At 41.0% G+C, this 20,795-nt stretch overlaps 1 protein-coding gene across 2 annotated transcripts in view; it reads left to right on the top strand.

Moving 5' to 3' along the window:
* Positions 1–894: 894 nt before the first annotated feature.
* LARGE1 (LARGE xylosyl- and glucuronyltransferase 1) overlaps positions 895–20,795 on the top strand; it is a 272,087-nt gene continuing 252,186 nt past the window's right edge. Inside the window, exons 1-2 of one of the 2 annotated variants that reach the window (XM_041416690.1) lie at positions 895–1,029; positions 2,888–2,974. The gene's annotated coding sequence lies outside the window, so the exon portion shown is untranslated. The remainder of the gene's footprint in view (positions 1,030–2,887; positions 2,975–20,795) is intronic. The other variant, XM_041416691.1, reaches the window with a different exon arrangement.

Raw genomic sequence — 20,795 nt, forward strand, 5'->3', positions numbered from 1 at the left:
CGGCGCCTGTCGCTGGGCGGCGTGAGAGCGGGCTGGCCCCGCCTCGGCCCGCGCCTCCGCCCGCCCCGGCACAGACATGACACAGACACACAGGCGCTGCAGCTGCCGCTGAGCCAGCCCGGGGCAGCGCGGCGGCGGGCGTGCGGCTCCCGGCACACACCGAGCGGTAGCGGCGGCCGCTCCCGGCTCCGCCTCGGCCCACCGGGCGGGCGGCCGCGGCCCCGACACCCGCAGGGGGCAGCCTGGCACCGGGCGCCGGAGGGAGCTGGCGGGGGAAGGCTGACAGCGGGGAAGGGGCGGGAGGCGAGGAAGGAAGGAAGGGGAAGGGGGCAGCCTGGCACTCAGAGTCGGGGGCGGTCTCCATGCACGGGCACGGAGCGATCCCGGTCAGAGCGCGGCACCCAGCGGTCGCTGACTCCGGGCCGGCAGCAATAGCAGCGACCGCGGCGGTGCCTGAGGGAGCCTCTCCGTGCTCGGCTCCGCGGTGCCGGTGACCTTCCCGGAGCTGATCGCCAGGCCGGGGCAGGGCCTCCTCTCCCCGCGGAGGGTGTGCGCCAGGCCCTGGGGAGAGGGCAGGAGGCTGGGCCGGAATCCCCCGTTGCCCCCGGGTCCTCCTGGCCGCCGGCGGGCCTGTGCGCCGCGCGGTTCGCCGCCGGGAGAGGGGCGGGGGAAGGCGAGCGGGACGGACGGACGCGGCCGGGCTGCACCTCGGGACATCACGGGGCGGGCAGGCGCCGGAGAGAGCTGAGCTGGGCGGCGGAGGAGGCGGCCACCTCGGCGGCGCATCCCGGGAAGAGTCGGGACCTCGCCACCGCCCTCCTCCTCCTCCCACCGTTAGTGGCTCCTCGTCCCGCGGAGAGTGGAGCTGCCGCTGCCGCCCAGCTGGGACCCGCTGGGTGACACCTCCGGAAGGCCGGGCTGCGGGGACGGAGCTGGAGCTGCCCGCCTGGAGCGCAGGAGTGGGAAGGACCGCTTGCTTGCGCGGAGCGGCGGGCGCTGAGCGCCCGGCCCGGGAGCCACCCGGGGAAGGTAAGTACCTTCTAGTCGAGTCTCTGCTGCTTTCGGAGGCGAGAAAGGGGGCGGGGGAGGGCAAGAAACAATCGGTGAGTGTCTCCCTTCCAGCAGCCCGGGGAGGGGAGGGGGCACCCGAGTCCGGAGGGCCGGGCTGGCAGCTTTATCTGCTGGATTTTAATCCCCATCGGATCCGGAATTGAAGAGATGCTCAGGCGGAGGCGCGCGTGTCGCTTCCCGGCACAAAGGGCCACGTTCCCCCGGGCGAGGGAGGTTTCTCCGCTCCGCTCGCTGGCTCGGCGCCGCGCGCCCTCCGCTCCGGCCGGGCTGCGCTCCCGCTGCGCGCCGGCTCCAGCCCCGCTTCGGCCGGGTCCCGCCGAGAGCCGCTGCTCCGCGCCGGCGGCCGGGAGAGCCGGGGCGGCTGGGACGGAGGGAGTCGAACCGCGGGGCGTGAGCGCTCTGCCCGCCCGAACGGGACCCGGGGGCAGAGCCGGAGTTCGGCTGGGACGCTGAGCCGAGCACGGTGACTTCCCCATCACCCGCCAGCCTCCCCTGCAAGCCTCCAGCCCGGGAAGCGCTCCTTTGGGAAGGCTTCTGCTGTTACCTCGTATCCGAGAAGTGTGTCGTTGAGATCATTAATCCCTGCGCACCGGGGGGTGGGGGGAAAATTGCAACTTGCGGCCCTGTGGAGGTGACGTGAAGTTTGGCAATGCCTTATGTAACACTTTTTGGAGAGATTCCTAGTTTTTCTGTTATGCCCAGTTTTAGTAAGCAAGTGGTTTTTCTTCTTCGTAGAACATCAGACAAGCGGTTTTTGTGTTTTCACCTGAGTACAGTGTCTCCTGCTTTGTTTAACTTGGAACAGGGGTACTGGTACACAGGATATAAAGGCTACTTTTTCCCTATATGCATTTTTAAATGAAAATTAGCCAGTGGAGGCGTTTGAACTGTTGTTAGAAGGTCTTACCTTTTTCTGTGTGTATTTCACATATCACTCTTAAAATTAATACAGGAAACATTTTCACAGCACTGATTGTCATGCATGTATTCTGGAAGGTATGAATGCTAGGTTGGAAATGGCAATAAATCAAATGTCTTTTAAACATTCTTAGCCTCTTTTTAGACAGTATCACTGCTGGAAATGCTGGAAAGACTAGAAAGCACCAGGCTAAACAAAGTGCTGTGTTAAAATAAGACCTGGCAATTGCCAACAGGTCAGCATATTTTATTTAATGATATCTGCTGGATACAGATTTAATTTTCTGTGTACAGAATATTTTTTAAACTTCTTCAGAAATAGAAGCAGTGAGAAATTTGATAAATGGGTTGAAATGTTGCCCAGTTTCCATAAGGGGTTATGTCTTCTAGCAGGGAAAAAACCCCAAAGCAAAAATAGAAAGCTAGCTTCACACATGAAAAGACAGTGTAGTGATTTGCCACATCTCTTCAGGCTCCCACTGCACAGAGTCGCTAGGGGGACTGGTTTGGGTGGGTTTCTTCCCCTCGTTCAGTGGTGAAAATGCACAGATTATTGTGATGACATCTGTGAAATGTTCTTTTTTTCTAGCCTTGTGGAGCTCCATCATTATGCTGTAAGGTTAGAGGAGAAATCATATGTAGAAACTTGGGTGATGAGTTAAGGGCAGGGGTCTTCTAACAAAGTCATTTTGCTCCCTGCTGCAAGGGAGATGATGATCAGAGGTTAGTTTACTTGTAGGAATAGGACAAGCTAACAAAAAAACATATATTGAATGTCTTTACTGTGTTTCAGTATTTTAAAATGGAGAAAAGTGAAAGAGGTATCCCTATACTTCTTGAAAACTGGCAATTGCTGGTAGGTATTCTGAGTTTGAAATGTGAAATTCTTGCCGCTTAGGTGTCCTGTGACGGCCCTTGATCAGAAAGGCTGCAAGTCATGTAAGAGCCGCAGTAACTGCAGAGTCTCTGATGGATAATTGGATTGGTAGGTTGGTTTTGATTTTTTTTTTGTCTTTTAATTGTCTGCAGTAATAGCTGGTACCTTTTCTCCATCCTGTTGATGTTTAATTCTCATAATTTTTGGGCTGTGTTTTGTGTGGCATCTTTTGTGTTTGAAGTGTATACCCTCTTCTCAGTTGCTGGTAGGTAAAGCATAGCTTGGAGGTATTTGACTGGCAGTATGGAGCAAGATTTTTTTTTTTTAATGTCTGAAATATACATGACAACTTATTTTCTTTGTTGTTTCGATGATGTGAGAAGATTGTAAGTTTTCTCAGGTCTGGAGAAATACGCACTGGTTTTCTATAAAGGAGCACTGAAAACAGTGTTACTTCTATCTTGAATTCTCTGTGCCAGCTACTCAATCTGCAGAAATTCCAGAGTACAGTCCTCAGAAAGCCAAAGTGCAGAGCAGGGATGAATGACTCCATGCCTGTTGGTAACATTAAGATCTGTCAGAGGCTTGATCTGAAATGTCAGTGCGTAGGACTTTAATATTAGTAAAAGTAGTGTTCCTTCTGAATTAATTATTTTAGAAAATGTAAAATTAGGCATCTCCTAAGTGCACTTAACTCACTGAACTCAAGTGTTCTTAAAAACAATGATTTTGAACTTGTGAGACTACTTTCTGCTCAAATGTGTGGCTTTTGTTTTTACCTATGATAAACAATCAGTTGTTAATAGACCCTTACTGGAATGCGCTCCTCTTTTATCCTTTGTCTGATTATTTTTATTTTTTATGTGGCCTTATAAGAGCAATCTTAAAAAATAAACACAGACATAAAACCAACAAAAACTAAGCTTTTTTTTTTTTGCCTGATATTTATAAAGGCTAATAATTGGTAAAATTAATAATCTGACTACAAAGTCTTTGCACTGTGTGCTAAACTCTCGCTACATGCAAACTGCTATTGATGTTGATGGGAGTGTTTATCTAGATCCAGAACAGAAATTAACTTTTTAAAAAATGTGTGTCTCTCCTTATTTCCTGTCTTGTGTGAAAGCCTATGTTAATGAGCTCTTGTCAGCTTTGAAGACTTTTCAACATCTGTATAAGAATAAAATAACAAAATGTCTGTTTTAAGGATATGAGATTTCTGGTGTATCTTCTTTTTCTGTAACGTATCTGTGCTGCTAACATTAAGATTCGTGTCAGAAGAGAACATGATGGCCAGTGCAAATTTACAGTTGGTTATTGTTGGTGAGTTTGTCTCTGTTCTCTTCAGAGTTGGCTCTTTTGGTTATTTGCCTAATGCTGTGGCTAAAGAACTTTTGCAAAAGTGAGGAAATGCACACAATGTCCATTGCAAGGAAACATGCACGTGTCCTTTGCAGGGAAACGTACAAAGTGTCCATTGCAAGGAAATGTACACATGTGTCCGTTGCAAGGAAACATGCACACATGTCCATTGTGCTGTTTTTCTGGGTTTGGCTTGTCTTCCTTTTGGTAGTGAATGCTAACTTTAAAAAACAACCATTATTCATTAATGCTGGCCTTAAAAACAGTCATTATTCATTATCCCACATTTGGCATAATTTAAGAGCTGGAGAGTCAGAACTACCTCAAGGAAGATATTTTTACTTTTTCTTTTTTTTATTTCCTTTTCATTGAATCACTATTTTTTCTCTTCCTTGTGATACACCCACCTGAAGATAAATATTAAGAAATGAGGATTGTACCTTGTAAGGAATTATTACTCTTTTAGTGTCACTTGGTTCACTATTTGAAGGTCTGTCTTGTCTTGTCAGAGCTTGTTCAATGCACGGCTGTAGAAAGGGAGCAGCAGATAAGAAATTCTATTTTATTTGGAAGTTGGTAGCTCAAAAATCAAGGAGAAAATTGCTAGAAAGGATTATCCTGGCCTTGGCACTGACTTTGAAGAAATCTGCCAAGGCTGGAATCCTTGTTTAAGTGCCATCTGTGTCAGAATTAGAAGCAAACTGTGCAAAATAGTTCCATTACTCATTCTAATTTGCAGATCTGACCAGGTCTGATAATGTTTATAGTAGTATCCACATCACCTTCTTTCTTGGCTGTAGCTACTATTTCCACAAAACGGGGTTAACTGGGTAGAAGCTACACTTAAAATTATCAAAAAGTGCCCCAGCAATGTCCAGCCTGTTCTGTAACAAAAAGTCAGATCTGATAATGTAACCCTGGTGGTGGAAGAAGCTGGAAATCTCAGCTGATGCAGGCAGACTGCAGCCTTCGTCTCTAATCCTCACGTAAGATAGGTATGGCTGAGAATAATAAAAAGAAATAGATTTTTTTTTTTTTTTTTAAGGCTGGAGTTCCCTGTCCTCATGGCTCTGGTTGCTTAACTAGTGAATGCTAGAAGATAGGTGCCATTGCCACTCTACTCTTCTCCCACGCATTTTTGTCTGTTGATGAGTCATTTCTGTTACTCCATGTCTATAACAATTTTTAATCCTCAGGGATAGTTGCACGTGATGACCAAGACTGTGCATGCTGGCTGAGAGGCAGTTTGTCAAGGGTCAGATCAAGGAAGAGTGGCTTGATTTACTGTTTTCCCAGAAATCTGTGAAAATTAGAGAAATCATAGCAATTTCTCATCTGCTATTGTTTGGCCAAACTGCAAGTAGCAGTGGTAACACCAGAACCAGAGCTTTCTCAAGTAAGGACACCACCCACATCAGTGTTAGCCTGCTTTCACTCACCTGCACTGAGAGTTACAAGAAAACACATGCTCAGAAGAAAAATAAAAATTTAAGCAATCCTCTGCTTCCTTAATGAGAAATCTTCTCTGCTGCTTAAAACTTCCAGGGCAGTTAAGTTATTGAGTTGCATTTCTCAATAGTTCCTCTACAGTTTATCCCAGAATGAAATATTCAGATACAGAGTATCAACATTTCCCTTCTACCATTAGCTTTTAGATTTTACCTGCTGATAGGCATTTGGCAGCTAAGACTTAAGACTGGGAGAAAACTAGAAATTGTTACTGAGGAATCTTCTTTTAAATACAAAGAATAATGAAGGATTTTGTTTTAGCAGGAGACAAGAGAAAGAGGAGAGAAATGAAGGAAAGGAGTTGTAGAGTTTTATTTATTTACTGAAATATGAAATTGCTTACAATTTCTAGATGGACTTGGAAATGAATTTGTCAGCTGGGAGAACTGAGTATTTCTCATTGTGGAATGTCGAATGGCACTGAATGGTGGAGTGGGGTGAGCAAGAAGATTTGAGAACTAGTCAAATGAGGTGCTGTTTTCAGTTGATACTTAGATTTCTCAATCCATCTTCTTCTGGTCAGGTTTCATTGTCTTCCTCTTTCTGATTTCCCTGCTGTGCCCCTGAACCTCAGTAGTAAATTCTCTTCGTGACTGTTTTCCCTTCTGTCCTCAGAAGGGAATGCTGCTTCTAATCAGTACTGCAAATGGGATTTTATGTTTAAAAATTACTGGACTTCACTCTGTGAATCTGCTTAATTCAATATTTTTCATGTCGAAGGTTCTAGAAAGGTGTATGCCACTACATAGAAATAAGAAATGAAACCCCATAATTTTAGCATTATTAAATACTCAAATGTATATTCTTTAGATGATGTTGTTCTTAATATTATTAGCTTTCATTTTGTTAACAGAAGGGATTAATGAGGCTTCCTGGTATTTTTATATAAAATGAACTGACATTCACCTTGAAGCTCTTCAAGCAGCAGTTAAATTCTGTATTTCTGTAGTCTCATAGTTTTTCAGTCCTGAGACTGGTTCTAGAATGTGACTCAGATTTAAACCTGTAGGTTGTCATTCATGTAAGACAAATTTTCAAAGGTAAAATATTGGCTGTGGCATGCTTGGGAATTCTTAAATGAGATAAAGGTGGTTCCTACTGCTTTGAAATTGTCTGTAGACAATTTTACAATTGTCTGTATTTTTGGATTTTTCCATATTGAGCATGCTGTACAATTAGATGCTGTTTTATCCAAATAGAGAATTGGAGCATTGAAGAATGCAGTCCCTGTAAAGGTGGACATGTTTTTGTTGCTATTATTGGAATATGTTATGACTTACATCCTTGATCTTGATCTTCCAGAACTCTTTAATATCAAGTGCATTTATGAGAAATCTGTTCCCTTTCAGTGACTATTCCAGGTAGTAGAAATCAGTAGGTGATGATGTCGTGAACAGGTTTTAGTACTAGAAGAGCTGCATGTTGGCATTAACTTCCACAAAGCAAAAATGTTCAGTTTAAGAAATGGTAGAAGCTTTTAGTTCGCCATGTCTTCCTCCTTGAGATTTGTGTCGTCAAAATGGGGGTTCTACAAATGAAGAAAGAAGGGAAAAAAATCATTACTGATAATGAGTGTGTTGGACTGTAGGATGTGCTAGTGGTTAAGCCAAACCATTTGGTGATGAGCAGGTACTTTGAGAAAGAAGCAATGTGTATGGGAATACGTTCTCATCCTTCCATAGTTGCTCTCAGACCTCAGGTGTGAAGAAGGGAGTATAGCCACAGTGGCTTAAATTCCTACCTTTCCTTCCAAACATTACAGCCTGCCTGCCTTTTCCCTTGTTCTCACTATAATGCTCCTGCAGCTTAAAGGCTGCTAGATTAAAATAGCCACTTGTAGCAAACTTCTGCAGTCATTCAGTCTTACACTGTTCAGGTTAGCCATGTAATCCTTCATTGTTGGAACACCGCCTTTCCACATGAAGGCTTTGCTTTGGGAATGATTCCTGTACGGCCAAAATCAGGATGCTTTCCAGCTGTTTTTTTACAGAATGGAGAACCATGCATAGTAATGCCTTGCAATATGGTTATCAGGTTTGGAATTTACGTCTCTACTGTTGCTATCCAGAGTCTTGCCCCTTGCTTTTGTGTGCTGTCCTGGGGAAGTTGGACTTAAAATCTCAACTTGTTCATACTGCCAGTTGCAGCTACTCTCAGCCTGGCACATGAGGTATATCCAACTGCATCATGTACTAAAAGCATCTGAGGTGCTGGTTAGTAAGCTTAGATCTTGATTTATATTACTGCTGCAATGTGAATTAACTGTGCATAGTTAGTGAATGGGTGAGAAGAAATATGTTCCTAACATTTTTTCTTTATTAAGATGAGCAAAAATAGTAATATTGTGCCACTAGTATGTAAGGAATGGAAACTGTATTTTTCATATGCAGAATATGACAGTATTTTTCATAGGCAGAATAACTTTGCCAATTTCCTAGTCTTAGACGTGTTGTGGAAATAAATCGGTAGAGTGAGGAAAATGAGTGTAGAAAGATAAACCCATTCTGGGACAACAAACCGATGCACTGCAGGTGAAGTGATTTGAGCAAAGTTGTCTAAGTGGTTAATCAAAAAAACAAAGAGCAGAACTCCGGTTTCCTGAAAGAGTCACTGTCCTGTGCCTTAAAAACATGTGAACTATGTGAATAGTTCTTGTCTTTGGCAAGAACTACTGCTTAATATAGTTGTGCCTTAGATGATGAAACCAAGTCCCTAATGATACTTGACATATAATAATTATATTGTGTAAATATACAGAATTTATGTGCATCTTAAAACAAACAAGCGAAAGTTAATTGTCAAATGGAAAACAGACAAAATAAACTGATCAAAGTGAAATTTACAAATACTCTTTGTTGATTTAGAGGCAGTTCTGTGACCAGGAGAAGAAAGGAGTGTGTTTTACTTCTCGAAAATGGAAAATAATACAACACTTAAAGAAGGAAATAGGAAAATGCTTAAAGGAGTAAATTCTTATATGTCTTGGTATTTAAAAGTGTAAGTTACTGTTCTTTAAATATATGGAGCTTGTCTATGACCAGGTGGTGCTAACAACCTAGAGAGTGTAACTGGAAAAGGCCACTGAATTTAGAAGAAAAGTTGCCATAAATGAATAGTAAGGAAGCCAGAGTTTGCACTGAATTGTTGACATATGTTAACTGGATTAAAAATATGGCAGTTTTATTGATTGCATCATTTCATATAATCTTTGACCCATGATGAGCAAGGGCATTTGTCAATGACACAGCATTTGTCTGAAGAGAAATCGGAGTGCCATGTTGCTGGGCAAGTTTGTTAAGGGTGCAGGGGTGGAAAGAATGGGAGAAACAGCATTGGGGTAAATACATTTTTACCAGGTGTCTGAAAGTGATGAAATTTAATAGAGAACAATTTTTTCAGACATCCTAAAGCTCTTCAAATTTTTCACAGTGAGTTTCTTCCCTTTCTGTTCTCAGTTTAGAAAATGCTGTATTATGTATCAACAGTAAAGATTTCTGGATCTGAGATTAGTATCAAGAATTCTTTGAAATAATAAATTTTACATATTTTATTTCATGTGTTTGACTTTTGTTCCTCAGTTTCATCTGTCCCACTATTGGACACTGATATGTTAAGAAAGGCCCAAGTTTTGTTTCTCTTAAGATTTTTTTTCTTTTTCTTTTGTCCTTAACTTCATACTTTAAGTTGCTGTATATGATCTGAGAAAATCCTGACATTCTGGTTTTATTAATGGAATTGTGAATGTAATTGTTTATTCATTTTATTAGAATGCCTAGAGGCTCTGGTTGAGAGAGGGCTCATTGCATGCTGGGTGAAGCACAAGTACACTGAGTGTACCTGAAGGATGCTTTATGGTCAAGGAAGGCTGGTCTAAACCAGCAGCAAAACACTGGTTTGTGGCTGGAAATTTTCTGTAACAGCAGTGCTTTGAAAGAGTCAGGTAATGGTTGAGGTTGGAAGGGACTGCTGGAGTGGTCCATCACCCTTGCTCAAGCAGGGCCACCTAGAGCCAGTTGCCTAGGACGAAATTCACATACATTTGAGTATCTTCAAGGATCAAGACTCCACAATCTCTCTGGGCAACCTGTGCCAGGGCTCAGTCACCCTCACAGTAAAAAAAATGTTTCCTGATGTTCAGAGGGACTCCTGTGTTTGAGTTTGTGCGTGTTGCTTCTTTTGCTGTCACTGAACAGGATCACTGAGAAGGATCTGGCTCCACCATCTTTATTCCCTCCCTTCAGATACTTATTCTTGACATTCCTCACTAGTTTTAGCTCCAGGTGGGCTCTGCTTTCCTGACTGCATTTCTGCATGTTCAGACAGTGTCTCTGTACTCCTTCCAGTCTGCCTGTTCCTGCTTCCTCATTTTGTATGCTTTCTTTTTGTGTTTGAGTTTTGCCAGGATCTCCTTTTTCATCTGCATAGGCCTCCTGGCATTTCTGCATGACTTTCTGCTCTTTGGGATGAATGTTTCTTGAGTTTGGATCCTTGAGTATCAAGCAGCTTTCTCTTTCCTTCCAGGGCCCTGTCCCATGGTCTATTTTCAAACAGGTCCCCAGAGAGACCCAAGTCTGCTATTCTGAATGCCAGGACTGTGTTCTTGATTTTTTTGCCCTTCTCCCTCCTATTGGTGTTGTGAATGCCACCAGGGTCACTGCAACTTAAGGCTGCCTGTGACCTTCATGTCCCTGAGGAGCCCTTCGTTTTTAGTAAGTATGAGGTCCAGCAAAGAATGTCTCGCTGTTGGCTCCTCTGTCGCTTGGGTCAGGATTCTATCACTGCTCTCCAGGAATGCTCTAGATTCTTATCCCTGGGTGTGTCATCCTTCCTGCAGATACCAGAGTGGACAGGGCCTGTGATTGTGAGGTTGCTGCTCCATGTCTGTAGAGGGCTTTATCCACTTGATTTCCTGGCCAGGTGCCCTGTGGCAGATGCTCACTCACTACAGTGTCACCCATACTGGTCTGCTCCCAATCCATGCCTGTAAGCTCTCACTTAGCTCATCGTCCATGCCCAGACTAAGCTTTATGCATTCTGATGCTTCTCTCGTGAAAGGTGTCTCCAGGTCCTTCTGACATGCCCTTCCCAGTGAGCTTGTATCCCTCTTTTACAGCACTCTACTCATGCAAGCCATTGCAACGTGTCTCCATTCATACCAGCAAGATTATAACCATTAAACTGCACACGGATCTTGAATTCCTTCTGTTTACGATATTGATGTTTATTCATGCAAAAAATAAATTCCACAACGGAGGGAAGCAATTCAGCTGAAAGCACTGTTTTTGCCAGTATAACTGTGACTAGTGTGGCAGCTTCTGCTAGCCAAGTGACATCAATCAGCAGTCACTCTTCACACCATCAACCAACATAGCTGGGGTGTCAGAAATTCCCAACACAAGAAAGCGTTCCTGCCCAAAAGTGCTTAGAAAATACAGAAGAGTGTGCTGAAGTGTTTGAAAACTGGTAGTTTGTACTTTCCCCTGTTTCAAATTTCTTCAGCTGTGCTTTTAATCTCAGTAATTGTTGTTTGAGTAATGCATGCTTATTTGTTGGTGGCTTAGTTTGTTAAATTGCCTTTGGAAGAAATACAGTCTATATTCCTGTATTGAGATCTACTGAAAGCCGCAACATGGGATGATTCTGAAAAAAATCACTTTAGTTCTAGGACACAACTGATTTTCTCTGTTAGATTGCATTTTTTTACATTGATATGGTATTTTAAGTATATTTTTATATTCAGTTTGAAAGTGCTGAAATAAAATATTACAGTAGTATGTAATACTTTTAGTAGTATTTATTTAATATTTTATTAAATAAAATACCAGTATTTTATTAAATAAAATATAATAGTAGTATTTAAAAATGTAAGTATTTTAATATTTATTTATTAAATTTAATAAATTAAATTAAATTTATTTTTGTACTATCTATACATAAAACCTTTAGCAGGATTGAGACAGATCCCACTGCACCTGCCATGTGATGGTAATTTATGAAGATTAAATGCATCTAACATGGCAGGAACTGAGTCATTCATCACAGACAGAAAGAAATGTAAGTCTCCTTGTATATTTTGTGTCTTTTCTTTACGTATATTCACCATGCATCTCTGAGTTTGTGATACAAGTATACTGATCACCACAAACTCATTCCATTTGGTCTGTTTTGAGTCAGGTACTGAGATAATTTTTAGGACCTGGTGTCTTTGATTAATCAGATCAAAGTGGAATTTCTGGTGGAGTTTTAGTGGATTGAGCACTGGTTTTGCAGCAGGTCAGAGATAACACTATTAACACAGAAGCATTTTCAGGATCTGTTTGTAATACTGATTTCCATCTTTCTAGTGAGAAATGGCTCTAATTGTTCTGATTTTCTCAGATCCATTTTCAAATCCTCATTACTTCTACCCAAGGAGATTGTTACATGATACCCTAGGATGTTTTCAGTTAGACCTATCAAATGCTAACCTGGAGCCAACTTCCATGCTTTTTCTGCTGACTGGACCTTTCATCTGAGTTGACTGAGGTAACCCAGTGCAAATTCCCACTAGTAATCAAGCCTGCTGAGCTAGGCTGAGCAGTAGGAGAACGTGCCTCTTGCTCTTAGCTAGCTTCTGTTCCTTTCTCAGTATCAAGTTCAAGCTCCTAATTTTTCAAGGCCCTCCTCAAAACCTGAATGGGAATGTTTCTACCAGGTTCACAGGGCTCCAGGCTGGGCTCTTAATGAGCTGGACATTAAATACTGAAGTGAAAAGCTTGGCCATTCTTGCCTTACTTTTTCTGTGATCTGTCTCCCTCAAATCAGTGCTGCTGACAGTGGAGTGAGTGAGGTGCTAACCAGCACAGATGAGGACCTGTCAGAGTGTTTATTCCAAACAGCAAACAGAGGTGTTTGGGATAAACTTGCTGTCCATCAGCACCCAGTGTTTTCCGTGAGGGAATACTGACATGCATGCAATGATGCTTTGGGATGGCAACATTGGGATAGAGTTCTCTGAAGAGATCCCAACAGTGATCTGCATTGCTAGTGTTTGACACCCCCATTTAATATGAATGTAGCAGATGATGCTTTGTGATGAATAATTTTGCATGTCTTTCCTATTAGAGGTGGCTAAAGAGCTACACAGCACCTTAGGAAAAGAAAATGGAATTCAGAGCATGCACTGAGCAAACTTTAACAAACTACATCTTTGTATCTATAATCTTGACTCTACTGGGCAGGTGTGCCATTGGAAAGGCAGTAATGGGAACTGCAGAGGAAAAACACTTTCTTTATGAGATTGTAAAAGCTTTTTTTCATGGTGGGATAGAATAAAAAAAGATGTTTCAGGTTTAATTTGGGAAAAGCAACAGGAATTTCAGTGGAAAAAGTATTAGAATTGAAATTAAACCCGGTCTGCCAGAATCTCTCAATATTCAGTAATATAATACAGCTTTGTTCTAGTACTGCAGAACATGTTTCAATGCATCACTATGATGGAAATGAAACCACAGTTTACAAAATTAAAATAGCAGCCATCCATCCATTTTGCTACCAACTTCTGCATCCTCTCTTTTTGCTGCCTTTGACTGAAACAGTGGTGCTTTTATATCTTGGCATGTTAATATTTGCAAAGTGTTTTTGAAAGCTGAAATGCACAAGAAAGGTGCTAAGTATTCTTGCTTTCATTTAGAACTAATTTTTCTTTGAGATGTTCTTGTAATGGCTTATACTTTCTGTGAAAACTGGAGGGGATGCAAAAATCTAACAATTTTGGGCTTATGGAGAGGGGAGCTTTTGCTCTAACACTGGCTCAGGAGTATCTATTTGATGCAGGCAAAGATCTGTATTGTAGAAGCTGCTTTGCTAAGGGCTGGCATAGAAGTGTATCTGAAATTGTTAGATCAGAATGCAGAATAGGCTGTGCTTGATGCATTAAATTAATCTCTTTAAGCACCACTGGATGTCCAGGGTGCTATTTTGCTTGGTAGGGTTTTTTCTTTTCTCTTCCTTCATGTCTTTAGCTAACAGGTAGACTGAAGTTTTGGTTTCATGGGTATTTATTTATTTAAAAAAACCCGGAATTTTCAAATAAAGTAGAGATTCTCTAACCAGACTTGGCACAGTTACTGTAAAATTTGTTGTCATTATGAAACTACATATGGGAGGAAGAAGTTCTACAGAAATCAAATTAGAATGCTGATGTGTCTAACTGCCTGTCCCATGCTTATATTTATATATTAAACTGAAAATTAGTGAATGCTCAAGGTCTTTTAGAAATATCTTTGAGGTGAAGATACGTATGGAGTGTTACACAGTCAAAATTCTTATCTGTAAGGTCATTAACTCTTATGAAATTATTTAGAGTAAATGGTGATCTGTAGACAATTTTCAAGTTGTTGTTAATTGGCTAGGAAATGCACACTCATCTATGTTATTTTTATCTGCATGTGCATCTAAAATATTCAGGGGTTGACAGACTGAAATGACTGATTTTAAACAAAGTGTAAACTGATACAGGTCTAATTTCTGTAAATACAACTTAGGAAATTGTAATATTGCAAAGCCATTGAGGCTGTAACAGCATGATGTCTGTCAATTTAAATTTTCGAGCAGGACTTGAATACATGGTCCTCAAAAGTTGCAAGAACTACTCTCTTTGACTCTGAGTGTTTTCATTACCTCTTAAATTTTGCCTTCAGTAGTTGTGTTTATTCAAGTGTGTCTTGGTGTAGAAAGGTATTCCCCAGTTAAGTGTTCTCACTGAAACACTCCAAACCATGCACTACTCGCTCACTTTGCCTTTCCCCATCTGGCAGGCTGGGGAGGAGAATTGGAGGCAGAGAAGATAAAGGTCACAGGTTGAGATATGAACGATTTATTGGAAACAGCAATGAACTAAGGAAATGAACAGTAACAATCCTGATGACAGTGTCCAAGGAAGAGGTGAATGTACCCAACTGTTCCCTCTGTCGTGCTGTGGTACCCTGGGAAGGACCCTTTCCTCCATCCCCAGAAAGTGACCTGAGGTGGTACAGAGTAAGCTCCAGTCCCAGTCATGCCCCTCCTGGCTGTTGCAAAAATTAACCCTGTCCTGGCTGAAACCAGAACAGTGCACATATTTATTTACCAAAAGAGGTGATGCATTATTTCACAGGACAAACACAAGGCTTAGATGGTGTTATATCTCCATGTGTTTTATGGGAAATTTCATGTTGTAAGAAGCATATTGCCTCCTGTAGAAATGTGGAATTGTGTTGTAAATGAAATCTCTTAATTACTGCTCTGCTTTGCTAAGCTTTTTACTTTAGTCAGCAACTGCCTTGCTGAAAAGTACCATAATTTTGAGGCAGAAATTTAGGACTGAAGATTTCCAACCAATTTCTTTCTTCCTCATCGTTACAAGAATAGTGCCTTAGTAGTCAGGAAGAAGAGCATTCTGGTTTTGTAAATAGTATTCAGGTTTTCTCGTATTAGTAGATTAGAACAGCATGTTTGTATTTCTTCTTCACCTCCTCACTGGGACTCTGACTTCTGATTTTGCTTCTAGTTTTTGGACCCCAACTTTCACTATACCAATTCATGTTTTTACTGATTAGGTTGTGATCCACATTTTGGATCACATGTGTGCATGTGTCTGTAGGAAAGAGGGCTTGCCTTGAGACCAACAGTTTGCACTTTCTTACTGGGGGAAAAAAAAAAGAGGTTGATGGTAAGATAGGTGTTTGGGATGGTTTTTGTTGATGTATTTTGAAAAGTATTCTTAAAAATTGAGAAGTGTATGTGTCTGTAGTGATGTCTGTAATTTTAACAAGGTGAGGTGGCATGATGACCTGTATAAGGTTTGTAGGCTACTTGGTGAAATCTTTTAATTGTCTGCTTAGGGTTGCACAGAGCATCGATTTCTCATTGTATTTGGAGTTTCAGGTTAAAATCTGAATTTGTATGCTGTATAATTCCAGCATATTTTCTTAAGTCTTCATTTTGACTCAGACTGTGAGAAGCTTACACACTGTAGTGTGCAATGAATATTCTAAATATTGTCAATGACAGTGGTGGTCTAGTTTCACCACCTTGCTGCATCCCCAAAAGTGTGGTGGCTGCTTCTTGCTGTACTTGCCTGTTTAGCTTACAGATACATATTTCCCTGGTTTGGCCACTTCTTTTCCTTACCTTTGGATTTTGTGAGCATCTTTGGAACAAGCATAGTTACTTCATTAGATGTTTGCCCCATGGTGAGCACAAGAGCTGCGGGTCTTTGGTGGTGCCTGGCAACCACGGTCTGTGGTGCTGAGCACAGTGCTCTGTAATTGAAGCATACACAGTTGGACAAGATGGGCAGAGCTCATTAAAAGCACTCTACTAAATCAAGTTTACTGAGTGTGCCTTTAAATCTTACCCTAGATTCTATCTTAACCTATGAGAGGGTTTTTCTGTTTGCCATTCATAACTATAGGGGACTCTAGCCTTCAGATAGCAGTGGTAGTAACAGCTACAATATGAAAAGGAGGTACTAAGAGGTGGAGGTACTAAAAGCAAAGACGGACAATGCAAAAACCGGTCTGTAATCCTCTGGGATAATGGTCTTAAGCCACATATCCCTGTGATTTATGCACTTGCTTTATTTGTTATCTTGAACAGAAAGCTTTGTCACTGAAGAAATTTGATAATAGCCTGTTCACAATGATTGTAGTCTCTTGAATTCATGTAATAAACCAAATAATTTTGGACCACTTATGGGTTTAGTCATCCTTGCTGTATGCATTTCACCTCTGATTTCACTTTCAATAGCTTAGAACAAGCTAGATAAGGACTGTCTGCTCATTTAGCTCTGTTCCACGGTTGTACCATATAAAAATGTCTTTCATTTTGTGCTTTGATATATTGGAACTTTAGTAAGACACACATGTTCTGTACCTGCAGTATGTGTTATATGTAGTTGGTATACGTGAATATAGGTTGGTGAAACTTGCAACTTTGTGTTTTTTTGACAAATATTGCAACCAGTAAAGGCCTATATTAAAATAAGCAATCTAAAGCAGAAGAAAAAAAATTTCTTTACTTTCCAACTTTACTGCAGCTGCAGTTTTACAACAGTAGATGATGCAGTAGTAGAATCTGTAGGAGATGGAAGTGAGTTTCAGATCTCAGACACCCAGCTTATTGCAAGAGATGTGCACTCAAGTAGCTGAGGAAAATGTATGTGGAAGAAAGGTTACATGCTGGAGCAGGGAACCACGAGATTGTAGTGCTGGTTTTGAGGTGGAAAACTGTCTGAGAGGAGTGTTTCTAGGAAGGAATTTATTCTGGAAAGAAGTACATATGATGCTTTTACCTTGCTTTTTCTCTGACTGTGCATCTTCTTACTACTTTAAAACATTGCCTTTGTTTTTAATCCATAACCTTGTGATGAAAAAGGTTGTTCTAGTGCTAGTCTTTTATGTCCTCTAAAGTGAGTTGGCTTCCCTGCTGTGACTTCAATAATGCATCATTTCCTGAGTTCAGAGGATTCGATGTGTTTAGGGTGAATTTGTGACTTGCTGTTAGATGGTTAAAAGGAAAATAGCTGTAATGGATTGGATGCAAAGCTGCTTCCCCAGCTTCTCTCCCATCCCGCCCACTACCATGCAGAAGCATCTGTCTCTCATCTCCTCTTTGCCTTGTGCTATGTGCAAGTGCATTTTGACAAACGCTTTATGAGCAGAAATCTTTGAAAAACCTCTGAGACAAACTAGCAGTGGTGAGAAAGGCTTGTGTCCTAGTAGATAGCTACTTGTGCAATAGAGGGTGATGCTATGACAAATAAAAATATTTCTGTAGTAAATGTTACTACAGCAAATGAATCTGTCTTCTCTAGCTCTACTGAAGTACAGCATCTCTCCATTTGTAACTGTTACAACTTAAAAAACAATGCAGGAAATTTTTGCTGCTATTCCTCCTATAAGTTAGAAGATGCTTTTCTTTTTAAGTTGTTTCAGGAATGTGTTCTGTCTTTTGAACTGTCTGAATGCCATGTAAAGGAGGATGTTTTCCAGTTGAAGATTGTGACTGTGTTGTGCTTTTTTTAAAAATGGCTTACTTTTTATATTTGCAGATAGAAATTATGACTGAAATATTTTCCATATCCTGAAGAAAGACTGATGGTGGGCAGACATTGATAGTAATTTTAGGAGTTGTTTTCTATATGTGCAGAGTACATGTATTGCTTTATTATTTGGAACATGTGTGTCTGGTGCTTTCAACTTGGGAGGATAAAGGTGTGTAAACCCCTACTTTTAATTTTTTATGTGAATTTGCTGCAGTGATTTTACTTGCTACTTGCTCCACTGATATGAGGGGTTTTTTTAGATAACACACCTGGAAAGAATGAAATAGCATGTTCTAAAAACACCTCCAAATCTTTTACAAGTAATGCTACAGAGAATGGCAGCAGTGACAGCAATGTCAAACCAAATACTTTTTCTTATTCTTCAATGTGCGTCTCTTTGCACTGATATGCCGGAAGTTTGTTACTACTCTGTTTGTATTTTGAGTCAGCTCTTTGCTTGCTTGTAGTGTTGCACCTTGAGTTGGAAAGAGGTATTATGTAAATTCAAGCATACTTAAAAGCAATCCAACAAAAAAAAAACCAAAAAACTGAGAGCAATAAAACTCATCCTTTTTTAGGTACCTGAGACATTTGTTTATTGTGAGTACTTTGTGAACTCCTTGTTGGAGGTACTTTCTGCATGGGAATGCCACATTCAGTGTGTTCAATCACTCACAATGGGCAGTAAGAGCTTCTGGCCACAGAACTCCAGTGGTACCAAAAAGTAGTCCAAATAGACTCAAAGCCCAAGCATTCATGTACCTGGCTAGGAAGTGTCACTTTCAGATTTAAAGGACTTGATTTCATACTCCCTGTAACTGAATGAAAGGCCTCTGCCTTGCTTCACTGACAGGCTTGTGAGATTCTTTAGGGTACCAATGATTTGTGTAAGAGGAAACCTTGTCATCCTTCCAAAGCCTGGGGAGAACATTTTGTGGACTTCTCCAAAGTGCTGTGGTAGTAGTTTGGTTTGACTGACTTCATGCTTCTATGTTAAAAAAAGATAAAGTTGTATGAAGGTTTGGCCATAGACATGTGATTTGACTCTTGTTTGTTTGAGGAGAAGAGATAGGTAGGCTCCCTAATTTATTTAGGTTTTTTTATTCTTCGCATATGCACTTACTGTTGTGTTGCCATAAGATGCTTTTTTGCTTTTATTAATTTATTTTTATATAGGCTTTGTATTCAATTTTATTTCAGTTTGATCCAGTTCTGGTTTTCTGCTTCTGTAGTTGTAATATTGACACTGACTGTTGTCCAGGATCTATTCCCCTTTATATTGTCCAATTTTAAGACAACAGCATGACAATAAATTGTGTAGTATTTTGTTTTCCCCCTAGGGGTAGTTTTAGAGATTAGCAGGACAATGAAATAGTAGAGGAAAGCATCTGGAAGGTAAGACTTTCCAGATGGATATCCTGTTGAGATATAATAGGGGGCATGCTTGCTATTTTTGTTTTGTTTAGTAGTGTAGGGTGCTCTGCATTTCTTAGTTCTTTCATTTTTCACGTTTTTGTTTTTTCAGGTTTTTGTTGGTTTTTTTTTGGGGGGGGGGGCTGGTTTCCATAATGAGATGTTTGCTAATGCCAGAAAAATCAATCTGATTATCTGGCCTGATGATTCAGACTGTAGAATTCCAACAGCTATTCCCCATTACAGGAATTTAGGAGTCCATGAATAAAGGTTAAACTATATCTAATGCTGAGATTTTAATCTTTTAAGATTCTGAGTCAAAGAAGGTCCCACATTTTATGGTTTGATCACTGATGATTCTGTCTTGTGTTATCAGTTGCACTTCCTGTTTTTTCCCCAGGTATTTCTGTAGGAAGCCAATTGAGCAGTATTGGCTAGAAGCACAGACCATTCAGAAAACAGTGCACAAATGCCAAACTGACCTAGAGAAAATACTTAAACGGCATTAATTTAATCAAAAACTATGGAAGCTCAAAAATTGGAGGGACAGCTGTACCTGTACTAAGGTTAGTAGTAGCAAATACTGAATGGCACAAATTATCTCAATTTTTCAAAGAAGCTTAAAACTATGGCAGCACATTTTATTAGTAGCTCTTGGAATAAAGTAGGTCAGTTGGAATAAGAAAAGACTTCACATTTCTCAACAAAACAAAAGGTAACTATGTCCAGCAGATATTGGGAGAATGGGAGGCAGCTAGAAGTTTCAAATTAACTTCTATCGCAAGATTAAATGCTGTATGCTACTTGAAATTCCTCTTTCCCGCCACCCTTCTAAAATTCCTTTTTGCTTTCTGGCTGGCCCAAGACTTGGTATTACTAGTAAAAGAACATTATCATCCCACACGATGACTTAAAATTGAAGTAAAACACAGTTAATGTTTCAGTAAGAGTTCTTAAAATCCATTTATTGAGATTTAAATGAGCCTGTCCTGTATCTGGAAATAAGCAAATTCTTTCTCCTGGTAAGGCTTACCCTTTATTCGCTAATCCAAGCATTAGCCTGATATTTTTCTGAACAAAGTAAAAATCAGTAACTGAACTTGGACATTCTGCTCCCTTTGTAACCACATAGTCTACTGTTACTCTCCTGTATTGGGGCGTTAAGTTGCAACACAGGTCCTTTTCTGGTTACAATAGAAAATCCTTGGATAATAATTGGATCTTCCTCAAAAAAAAACCTCCTTTATAATGTGAATTTTCTCAGATGTTTTGTGATAATTGGTCACTTCATATGGTTTTTTAATATGGTTGCCTGAGTAATCTTTATAGGAGCATGAGAGAAATGAGGGGAGGAGGAGAAAAAGGAATGCTACAAGATTGGTTAAATCCCAAAGCAACTCAGGTTTAAATATTCTAGTTTTGGGGTAGGCATCTGACTAGAGCCGCCTCCAGCTGATATCTGGGGGAGGGTGGGATCAGCTTTCAGACATCCCTGAAATTCACTGTGGAAGCAGAGGTCACAGTCAGTATCAGGTTCAGAAGATCAGTACTACTCTGTTACCCTCAAGACGTTTATTA

The sequence above is a fragment of the Onychostruthus taczanowskii genome, unplaced genomic scaffold (genome assembly GCF_017590055.1).
Source record: "Onychostruthus taczanowskii isolate IOZ18803 unplaced genomic scaffold, ASM1759005v1 scaffold53, whole genome shotgun sequence".
NCBI classification, from domain to species: Eukaryota; Metazoa; Chordata; class Aves; order Passeriformes; family Passeridae; genus Onychostruthus; species Onychostruthus taczanowskii.